Source organism: Aulonocara sp. 'chitande type north' Nkhata Bay, linkage group LG6, assembly GCF_057382095.1.
Source record: "Aulonocara sp. 'chitande type north' Nkhata Bay isolate Kocher_YH1m ecotype deep benthic linkage group LG6, A_spYH_male_GT1.1, whole genome shotgun sequence".
In the NCBI taxonomy this organism is placed as follows: domain Eukaryota; kingdom Metazoa; phylum Chordata; class Actinopteri; order Cichliformes; family Cichlidae; genus Aulonocara; species Aulonocara sp. 'chitande type north' Nkhata Bay.
Window position 1 is genome coordinate 5,937,283 of NC_141349.1, and position 10,974 is coordinate 5,948,256.

The window sequence follows — 10,974 nt, forward strand, 5'->3', positions numbered from 1 at the left end:
TTCAGTCTCAGCTGACTGCAGGTTTCCCCAAATCTTATAAACAGTTGTTGCGTTCTTAGTCTAGGCGAGTATTGAATGCAACAAGAAGTTGGCCCACTCCCACTCCACCAAAGCAAGAACACAAACAACAATGTCTTTTTAAAGTGCTAAGCAGCCATTTATTTTCTTCAGCAGTGAGCAGTGCCAAAAATAACAAACAAAACTCCCTAATGGTCCCTATGCTTTCCTATACAAATGAAAACCAAGCAAAAGACAATTCACTTACCTAACTTTCTAAATGAAAAACGAGAAAACTCAAACAAAAATGGCTTCTCACGCCTACTAGGCTGCTGCAGTAAAGAATATATACAAGGTGAACAAAATACACGATTGCTACTTGACAAAACTATTTACAGCTATTTACAAAATGGAGGTACTAACGCCACACACACACAAGGTTATACTTGCAAATTAATTTGGCAAAGACACTCTACACAGCAACGAATCACAAACACAGGTTCTTTGTTGGATGGTGGAGGTTATGAGAGAGGGGGCCAGGTGGCTGTCATCTGGTAGTTAAGTACTGGAGGTGATTAGCCAATTATCCAATCCAAGGACAGGAAGAAACTCCACCCAACTACTCAGCAGGCATGCCCAGGTATCCACCTCCTAAGAGAGTGGGGAAAAAACCCACAGCCATCCTCTGGTGGGAGGAGTCACACATAAAACAAACACTGCCAACATTAGATCATAATCAAACATTTAACCCCAAATGAAATGTTTGATTCATGACCTAGAGAGGGTATCAGCCATGACGTTCTCTAAGCCCTTTTTGTACCGGATTTCAATGTTGAAGTCCTGAGAAGTAAGGACCAGCGCATAAGGCGCTGGTTGTTGTTCTGCATTCGAGTTAGGAACTGGAGAGGCTTGTGGTCAGAGAACACAACGGTTGGAACGGGACTGGACCCAAGTTACACTTCAAAGTGCTGCAGGCTCGCAATAAGGCTAAGGCTTCATTTTCAATCGTGCTGTAATGCAATTGGTGTTTTAGGAATTTTTTGGAAAAGAAACAGACCGGATGTTTAATGCCATTTTCATCCTCCTGCAAAAGCACTGCACCAGCCCCCATAACCTGCAATGCCTAGAAAACGCCGCAGCTCCCAACGCATCTGCGGAGCTGGGAAGTTTAATATTGCCTGCACTTTCACAGCAACAGGGAGGACTTGACCCTGTCCTACTTGTTTCACTAGGTAGGTTACAACAGCCTTTCCAAAATCACACTTAGCCAAGTTTAGTGTCAGAGAGGCATCACGCAAACGGTCAAATATTTCACTGAGAGTTTTGAGGTGTTCAGTCCAGGTAGATGAATAGGCCACTATATCATCCAGATACACTTTGCCGTTTATGACACCATGTAACTCAGTGTTCATCAGTCGTTGGAATGTGACGGGAGCATTTCTTAACCCGAACAGCATGACGGTGTATTGCAAAAAATGATCGGGTGTAACAAAGGCACTGATTTCTGATGCGCGTTTGGTTAATGGGACTTGCCAGTATCCTTTTAGGAGGTCAAGTTTGGTCACAAAGTTTGCCAAGCCCACACGATGGATCAGGTCATCCATGCGTGGGAGTGGAAAAGAGTGGTTTTGTAGCAGCATTTACCTTTCGGTAATCGTTACAGAAACGGGAGGTTTGATCGGGTTTTGGAACGAGTAATGATGGTGAGCTCCAAGAACTATTACTGGGAAGGGCAAAACCATGGTCAAGAAGATACTGGACTTCTTGCTGCATTACGGCACGCTTAGTGGGATTTACTCTGTAGGCATGTTGCTTTATTGGTTTGTGATCACCCATGTCGATATCATGACTTAGCACGTGTGTTTGAGTGGGGATATCACCAAAAAGAGTTGGGTAATTGTTAATGAGCTCTCGGACATCAGATTTGGCAGGATCAGACAGATGTGCTAAATAGACATCTAAGTCAGCCAAAATTTCAGAGTTCCTCAGACGTGCACCGGAAACAGAGCTGTGCCTGTCATCCAACCCATCATCCCAGGGACTATATAAGGGTCGAGAGACAGACACTGACACAATAGGTGACACAGCAGGCAACGGACCAGAGCGTTCACGACCAACATACTCCTTCAGCATGTTGATGTGACAGACGCGACTTTTCTTCTTACGGTCAGGGGTTAACACGACGTAATCGGTTTCACTCAGTTTACGCTCAATGACATACGGACTGGAAAACTTTTCCTGCAGGGGAGAACCAACGACAGGCAAGAAAACCAACACACGATCACCTGACTGGAACATCCATGCTACTGACTTTTTATCAAAATGGGTTTTCATTCTGACCTGAGCCTTTGCTAGCGCATCACGAGCAAAATTGCAGGCATTATCCAGCCTCTCTCTAAACGAACTAACATAGTCCAGAATGTTTTCTCTGGGACGATGCCTATCTGAGAGAAATTTCACTTTCAAAAGACGTAGCGGACCACGCACAGTGTGGCCAAAAACTAAATCAGCTGGACTGAACCCCAAAGACTCCTGGCATGTCTCCCTGACGGCGAACAACAGTAGTGGCAACCCCTCATCCCACTCACGGCTTGACTCAGTGCAAAATTTGCGAAGCATGTCTTTCAGAGTTTGGTGGAACCTTTCTAAGGCACCCTGACTCTCTGGGTGATACGCGCTGGAAGTGTGATGGTTAACACCGAGCTTTGTCATGACCTGGGCAAAAACTTTAGACATAAAATTTGTGCCCTGATCTGTTTGGATGTGTTTAGGTAGTCCAAAGGTAGAAAAGAACTTAACAAGTGCTTTCACAATCCCACGGGTTTTTAATGAGCGCAACGGAATGGCCTCAGGATAACGGGTGGCAGTACACATCATGGTGAGGAGGTATTGGTTCCCGGACTTTGTTTTTTTGGAAAAGGAGCAACACAATCAACAATGACATGCTCAAATGGTTCCCCAACAACTGGGATGGGTTTTAATGGAGCTACCGGAATTACCTGATTTGGTTTACCACCAAGCTGACATGTATGGCACGAGCGGCAGAATGTTACTACATCAGATTTGAGACCAGGCCAGAAGTAGTAACGGAGGACACTGTTGTATGTTTTTGTGATTCCCAAGTGACCGGACATGATATGGTCATGTGCTAAGCTTAGGACCTGGGAACGAAATGACTGCAGAACAACAATTTGCTGCACTCCCTCATGTGTGCAGCCAGAACTGGGAGTCCAGTAGCGCATCAGCACCCCATCCTCAATGAGGTAAGACTCAGATTTCCTACACTTAGGTTTCTTCACATAAGCCCAACAGGATGACAAGCTTTTATCATTTTTCTGGGCTTCTATAAGCTTGTCTTTATCTACTGAGAGTGTCATAGCTTCCTCATCAGGCTGAAGCTCTACTGAAACAGGGGTACTTTCACATTCGGGTGGCTTGTTGGATCTGAATCACTTAGGAAAGAGTCGCTAAGATCCATCAAGTCTCCATGTTTGCGTGCCTGCGCACGGGTCACAGCACACACAGGAAATAAAGGAACAGAGTTCGGTGCAGCAAGATCAAAACCACTAGTGTCTGCAATGGGTGTTTTGACTACCTCAGGCAACGGAAAAACTTTGCAGCCAGCTAGATTGTTTCCAAGGATGATGTCAATGCCTGCAACCGGTAACTGGGGTCACACACCAAGTTTAACCTCACCCGACACAAACTGAGACGAGAGCTGCACAAAGTGCAAAGGCACACGCATTACACACATTCTAACTCCCCACGCTAACACATCGGCACCACAATAGGATTGAGCTGAGAACGGTAAGACACCCTCACGAATGAGTGACTGCTTTGCACCAGTGTCCCGCGAAATACTAACAGGAACCCTCTTTTCTTCTCCCATCAATGAAACAAAACCTTTTGACAAAAAGGGCTTGAACTCTTCATCTACTTTATCACTTTGAATTACAGTCACATCTTCTAAGGCATGAGGTTTAGTCTGTAGAAGGTTTATTGGGGAGGGAGATTTACCCTTCCTGGTCTGTTCCTTTCTTTTGAGAATGGGACAAACAGCAATGAGGGGTCCCTGCTCATGGCAATAATAACACTCTCTATTTTCAATGGATGAGGTGGTGGTACGACGGGTGTTCTTTGGAGACCAGATTTTAGGGCTAACAGAGGTCGGTGGGCTGTGAACAGGAGATGAAAACACCCCTTTGTGTGTCAACACAAACTCATCAGCCTGTACAGCAGCAATGGCAAGAGTTGTAACTTTCTGTTCGTTTAAGTAGGTTACCACTTTTTCTGGGAGTTGACTTTTGAACTCTTCTAACAACACCAACTCACGCAAGTCATCTAAGGTTTTTACTTTTGTAGCGTGACACCATTTATCAAACAGAGTTTTCTTTTCTCTGGCAAACTCCACATAAGTCTGGGTGGCAGATTTTTTCACATTCCTAAATCTTTGCCTATAAGCCTCTGGCACAAGCTCGTATGCACGCAGGACAGCAGCTTTCAAAATGTCATAGTCCAAACTGTCCTCAAGTGAAAGAGCTGTGCATACCTCTTGAGCTTTCCCCACCAATTTGCATTGAAGTAAAAGAGACCATACATTCTTTGGCCAGTGTAGTGCACCTGCAATGCGCTCAAACACTGTGAAATAAGAGTCTACCTCAGTTTCTCTAAATGCTGGGACTAATTTGATGTGCCTACTTACATCAAAGCTGTCTTCTGGCTTAGGGGATGGTGACTGCGGGGATGGTGACTGCGGAGCTGACCGAGGTGTAGGAGGACTGGCAGATACAGAGGCTTCCCTCTCTATCTCCAGAGCCCTCTCCAGAAGGCGGATCATAGCTTCCACCTTCAACTGCTGCTTTTTTAACTCCACTTCCTTTATGCGCAGCTTTAACTGCAGCTCTTCCGCAGAAGGGCCAGGTTGAGAAGGGAGATTTTTCAGTGGGGCAGGAATACCAGCAACAGCTCCCAGCTTGACGCCCTCTGCAGGACCTGGCTCACCAAACAATCCCCTTTCATACAGTTTAACCTCTGGGGGGTCCTAGAAAAATGCATACACTATCGGGCTTAAAGCCACAAATCGACCACGCCCTAAAAAGCGCTGTAAAAAATTTATATATTAATATTTTTTTCCACTTTAAATTAGCCAATCTTTTAGACCTACTTCTCCTTGAAATATTCATGTCAAGTTTTAATTACATTTCGCGGATTTTAACCCTTTTAATCGCAGTTTAATTACATGAGCGCACCGTTTTTTTTAGCCCCCCAAAACAAAACGAAATATTTAAAAAAAAAAACATTTGAAGTAATATTTGATTGTTATTATAATTAGGCCTTTAGATGGACTAAAGATTGGCACCAACCTTCATTTCGATCGCCTTTTATTTTTTTTTTCAGGACCAGAAAATGGTCTCCAGGCGGCAAATGCTCCTCCTCTAGGCCGAAATCAGTGCATCCTCCCGGGTTAACTCCCGACGATGACCGGGGCATGTTGCGTCGGACCCCTTTTTCCAACACACACGTCCGGTACCACGTCACAACAAATACGTCATTTCCTGTTGATTAAAAAAAAAAAAGCACCCTCAAACGGTCCTAGGGGCCGAAAATGGTCCCGCCCGATCAGCGGGCGAAGCCGCTGCTGCACGCCGGAAATGAGGCTTCGTTTCCCACAGGTCTGTTTAAGCAGCCCGCTGTTTTCCAGCCCGGGGTCAAATGTGGAGCAAGGGCGCCACCCGGTGGACAAATAAAAAAATTACAACTCTAAGGCCAGTACTGCAAACGGAAACGGAAACATAACCGATCACGATCTATTTGACCGTAATTTTTTTGCCGTGAAAAATAGCGTTTATAATGGGTTTCAATGGGGCACAAATCGACCACTAGGACCGATAGTGTAAGTTTGTCTGTAGCTTAGCCACTGAAGCTAATTTCCGGAAGTCATACTGAAATTTTAACAGTAAATGTGACCGAACCTTTTTTTGCAGACTTTCGCTATATTCCATTCAACACAGTGCAAATGGCGTGTAAATGAACAATGAAAAATGGCACAAATCGACCCAAGACCACCCAGAGGTTAATACACAGGAGCTCTTTAAGCTCTTTTTTCTTTGCATTCAATGGCACAGTCACATCTAAGAAATTGGCAATAAGAATGAGGTCATCCTTTTTACATCTGTCCAACTTTTCTTCAGTTGGGCCTAAAGTGAAATCCTCCAATTTAAATTCCATACTCCCACACAAGAAAAAACTGCCAACCAGAAAAAGCAGAGCTAACCCAGAACACAGGTAACCCACCTGCAACAACGGCAATGAACAAAGAACGAAAGAGCCTACTCACCAAAAGACCCAACAAGAAAAAAGGAAAAGAATGGACAAGCCCCCAATTTATGTTACGTTCTTAGTCTAGGCGAGTATTGAACCCACTGGCCCACTCCCGCTCCACCAAAGCAAGAACACAAACAACAATATCTTTTTAAAGTGCTAAGCAGCCATTTATTTTCTTCAGCAGTGAGCAGTGCCAAAAATAACAAACAAAACTCCCTAATGGTCCCTATGCTTTCCTATACAAATGAAAACCAAACAAAAGACAATTCACTTACCTAACTTTCTAAATGAAAAACGAGAAAACTCAATCAACAAAAATGGCTTCTCACACCTAGGCTGCTGCAGTAAAGAATATATACAAGGTGAACAAAATACACGATTGCTACTTGACAAAACTATTTACAGTAGTGATGGCCCGCTTGAAGCTGAAGCTCCGGTGTGTGTGTTAAAAAAAATCAACACACTGCTTCAGAAGCACTGTGTCGAAGCTTGATTCGTTTGGCCAGAGCCACGTGATCAGTGACGTCCGAAGCTTCACTTAGAACCTAACTGCTTCGGTGTCTGATTCAATGGTTTATAAGGAAATGAATCATTTGCGGGATTTGTGGAGTGTTTTGATGGTGACAGATAGCGAACCACTGATCATTTCACTGAGAGATTTGGAGTCAGCGAGGAATAGGAGGTTCTGTTGTGTGGGAGAATTTTGAGTTGATTTTGGTGAATCTGGTGGGTTTTCCAGCTTTTTGTTCTGGCTGTTTGCTTTTGTTTTGTGCGTGTTTATTTTATCTGAAAACGGGAAAAAGGTAAAATGTCAAAAATCTGCTTCCATAATATAAATATCATTAAATAACTTTAGAAAAACTTCCACTTGACTCTTTACATGTAATGTTGTAAAAATATATATTTTATTGTTTAATTAATCTTAAACTGCTAGTCTGCCAAATGTGCAGCAATTGAATTTATTTATTCTCTTTATCTGATGGTTTGGTAGACCCAGGTAGACTGTATAACTGCATCTCTACCAGTTTCTCTGCACTCCAGCCTCCTCTTTTCCATGTGAAGGGATTTTCGATAAGGCAGGAGAAATTATCTCCACGAAAAGGAACAGGTTTGGCCATCGCACACTAGAACAAATTCTCTTCTTAAATAAAAATGAAAAAGGGCTACTTTAAATGCATCATGTTTTTAATTTGCAAGTTCATAAGCATTTTCCCTTTCCAGTTCACAATCAGTTCTACCCCCAGGTCAGAAATATGTCTTGGAAAATTTCCCTAATATAATATTATTTATAAATATGCCCATCTAGTGGTTAATTGCATAAGTGCATGGAGGCAGGACCTGATTTGGATGGGTGAGTGAATACTCATGGCGATACAGTGTATCTGCAGAATTTTTCTTCGCTTCCAAATAAGTGAAGCAAAGTTTGGCATCCTCAATGCACTGCCTTGTACCATGTATCATAACAAAAACAGAGTGGGTTGGTTTCTGCATTGCAGTTTCTAATTCTGGTTCATATATTTTTGGAGTGCTTTGTTGACGCCGCTCTACAGGGTAGCTGGATCCTCCTCAGTTTTTTGGTTTTTGTTACTGAAAGGAAAGGATATATAAATTAAAATAAATCAAATGTTTAAAATAGTGTCAATAACTGTTTAAGTTATGCATTCACACTGTTAGTCTTTTTGTGTGTATGTATGCATGTATTTGTTTGTTTGTTTATAACATCGGCTGGCCAGTTATTCTGATTGTACATTCATGCTAAACTTGGTAACTAGTTACCAAGTTTCCTTGTTTATTATTGGAATGTTAAATAGTTTACAGTGACAAAAATGCACCCATCTGTCATTCTAAGGGTTCATAACTCTAGATCCATTCACCTCTATCACCGCCCAGTCATGATTTGTAGAAACCAAAATAGGTTTTTATCAGGCTGTCGATTTCTTTCTTTCTTTCTTTCTTTCTTTCTTTCTTTCTTTCTTTCTTTCTTTCTTTCTTTCTTTCTTTCTTTCTTTCTTTCTTTCTTTCTTTCTTTCTTTCTTCTTCATCAGAATTATTGTGTAAAGGCCAAGAAAGATGTCTAGCGGGTTTACTGTACCAAGTGGCTCATTATGGTCTTGACATATTGGTCCATTTGATTGACCTTTATTATTATTATTATTGTTATGTATTTATTTTATTTTCAGTTGTTACAGATGGGACAGGCATGACTTGGGGATAGGACAGGGAGAAAGAAAGAATGAGAGAAAGAAAAACCGAGGGGAGAAGAGATAGTGAGAAAGGGGTTGAATAAAAAGATCATCTGGATCACCTGTCGAGAGAAGAAAAAACAAACAAGAGAGCAACATTATAAACACAACACCATCACAATAAACTAGCTAACAGTAAATAACAGTAGATACTAAATATTAAATGTTATTGTGCAGCACACAATGTGCTTTGAAGTAGCAGGCAAGAAAGGTGTAGTTTGTGTCTATGAACAGTGAACACCCGTGTGCACGCCTGTGTGGATCAACACGCTTGTATTCAAAAGGTTTCTCCATGTAATGATCTGCTAGGGCGTGTGGGGAGCCATAGCCCCGTCCCTCAGGGCATGAAGCAGGTATGGGGGAGATTGAGGCCCCAAAGTACGAGAACCCAAGGACGACCATCAGAGGGGCAACAGTGCCACCTGCCTGGGAAGAGCTGAGGAGAGCCTCAGACGCAGGGTCACCCAGCAGCCAGACGGGGCTGCAGTGATGTGTTCGCGGGCACTGCTGGCAGCCAGCAGTACCAGAGAGGACCGAGCCCCAGGCCCAGAGGACAGAGGCCTGAGGGCCCCCTAATCCCCGAAGGGGCCCAACTGGGCCACAGTTGTCAGGCCCCGCCAAGCGGCCACCAGGAGTGAGGTGGTACATACATGAGCGCCCAGCCCCAGCCCCAGATGCCAAGAACCACCAACGCATGTCTGACGGCATCAGCAACCGGCAGGTAGGGGAGATAGGCCTCCATACCTTGGAGGACCTGAGATGTTCCCAGAGAGGTGGCGTCTGATACCTGACCTGACATACAGTATAGACACCGACGAACAGGCGCACACAGACACAAATGTGCATTCCCTCATATGCACATAAACAAGTGTTGTGATATTTTGATACCATGGTAGCATTTACAGGATATTGTTTTGTAGTGATATTATACAGAAAAGAGTTACTCAATAAGGCCCGTTTACTAGTTGTTTTTCTCTTTCTCTGTGACCCAAGAATTGATGTGTAAGAATCACAGGCTGGTACCCCAAGGTCGAAAATACCACAGAGACGAGACCACTTCCTTACTCCCATCCTCCCTTCCTTATCTTTTATAAAAGAGCTTGTTAAAAGCCAGGTGGTTCGTTTCAGAATTCACTAATGAAAGAACTCTGTATTCTATGTCTAGGAGTGTATTTTGCTGGGATGATCATAAATTGTAGCTGAACTGATAAACTACACACAGGATACTTCTTTGCTCAGAAGGCAGGAAGACGTTTCCTTATTTGGTCTGTACCGGTTTGAACTGAGAACCTGCTGACACACGAACCTTTTTTTCCTCTATATAAGCTGTTTTGTACTAAATAAACCTTTGAGTTGGTTTGGGAAGGCAACCTGAAGCAGTCTGTGTTTCCTTGTTCTCCCAAGCTACTCCCGGCGCTGTAACTAACCCGCTGAACGGCATACCTGAGCGTTACTTTGAATAATTAGGAATCTTATAAGGAAAGGACAAAACTCTGCTTATCGGTGCTCACGCCTTGGAGGGAAACCGGGACGGAGATTTTCTCTTCAACAAGTACTCACCCGACATGGAGACAGACACAAATAGACACTGTACATACAATCACACTTCCCAAACATACTCTATACCTCAGGTGCAGGTACCCTTTCTCCAAGAGAGGCAAACCACACCTAGACCCATGAGATGTAACCCTTTTCCCTGGGGTGGACGCAAGCAGACCGCCCCCATATCTGCAGTAGCAGGGACGCCCCGCATCCTGAACCCCAATCGGACGGCCAATACCTCCCAGCCCCGGCGGTCAACAGAGAATGGAGGTGAGTGAAGACCCCAAACCTCCCTCCGCCCGCTCATATGTAGTGTTGCTGCATGCTGTTCTAAAGTGCATTTAAAACATGATGCTTCCTACCAGAGAGCAGCACGGCTGATCCCGAAAACCCTCAGTGTCTATATGCATTTAAAATTGAGGGTAGAGCACCAGCGCCAGAGGTGGGTTTGAATACACAGACCATCCTCTGGACGCTGTATAACCCGCCCACCCCCAAAGCCATGTTTATTTCTGATTTAAAACTTGATACTTTAACATGGAATTGGCTTTCAGACTCAACCTCAATGGCTAAGTCTCATGACTATTTATTTTGCCTGGGAAATAATGCAAGGCAAAGTAGACAGGCAAATCAGTCTTATGGTTTGAATGTGTTCAGTGGAATCATAGGCAAATAACTAGGGAGGGAAAAAACCCCAACATGACTGGGCTGACAACCAACTCATTATCTACTCAACAGTGTGAAGTAAGTCATGTTTTAGACTGTATGAACAGGATTTACATTAAGCATGAAAACTAAAAACAGATGAGTACACAGACAAACAGATTGTTTGCAGAAGTGGAAGTGAAATACTCTCCCTGCAACACTG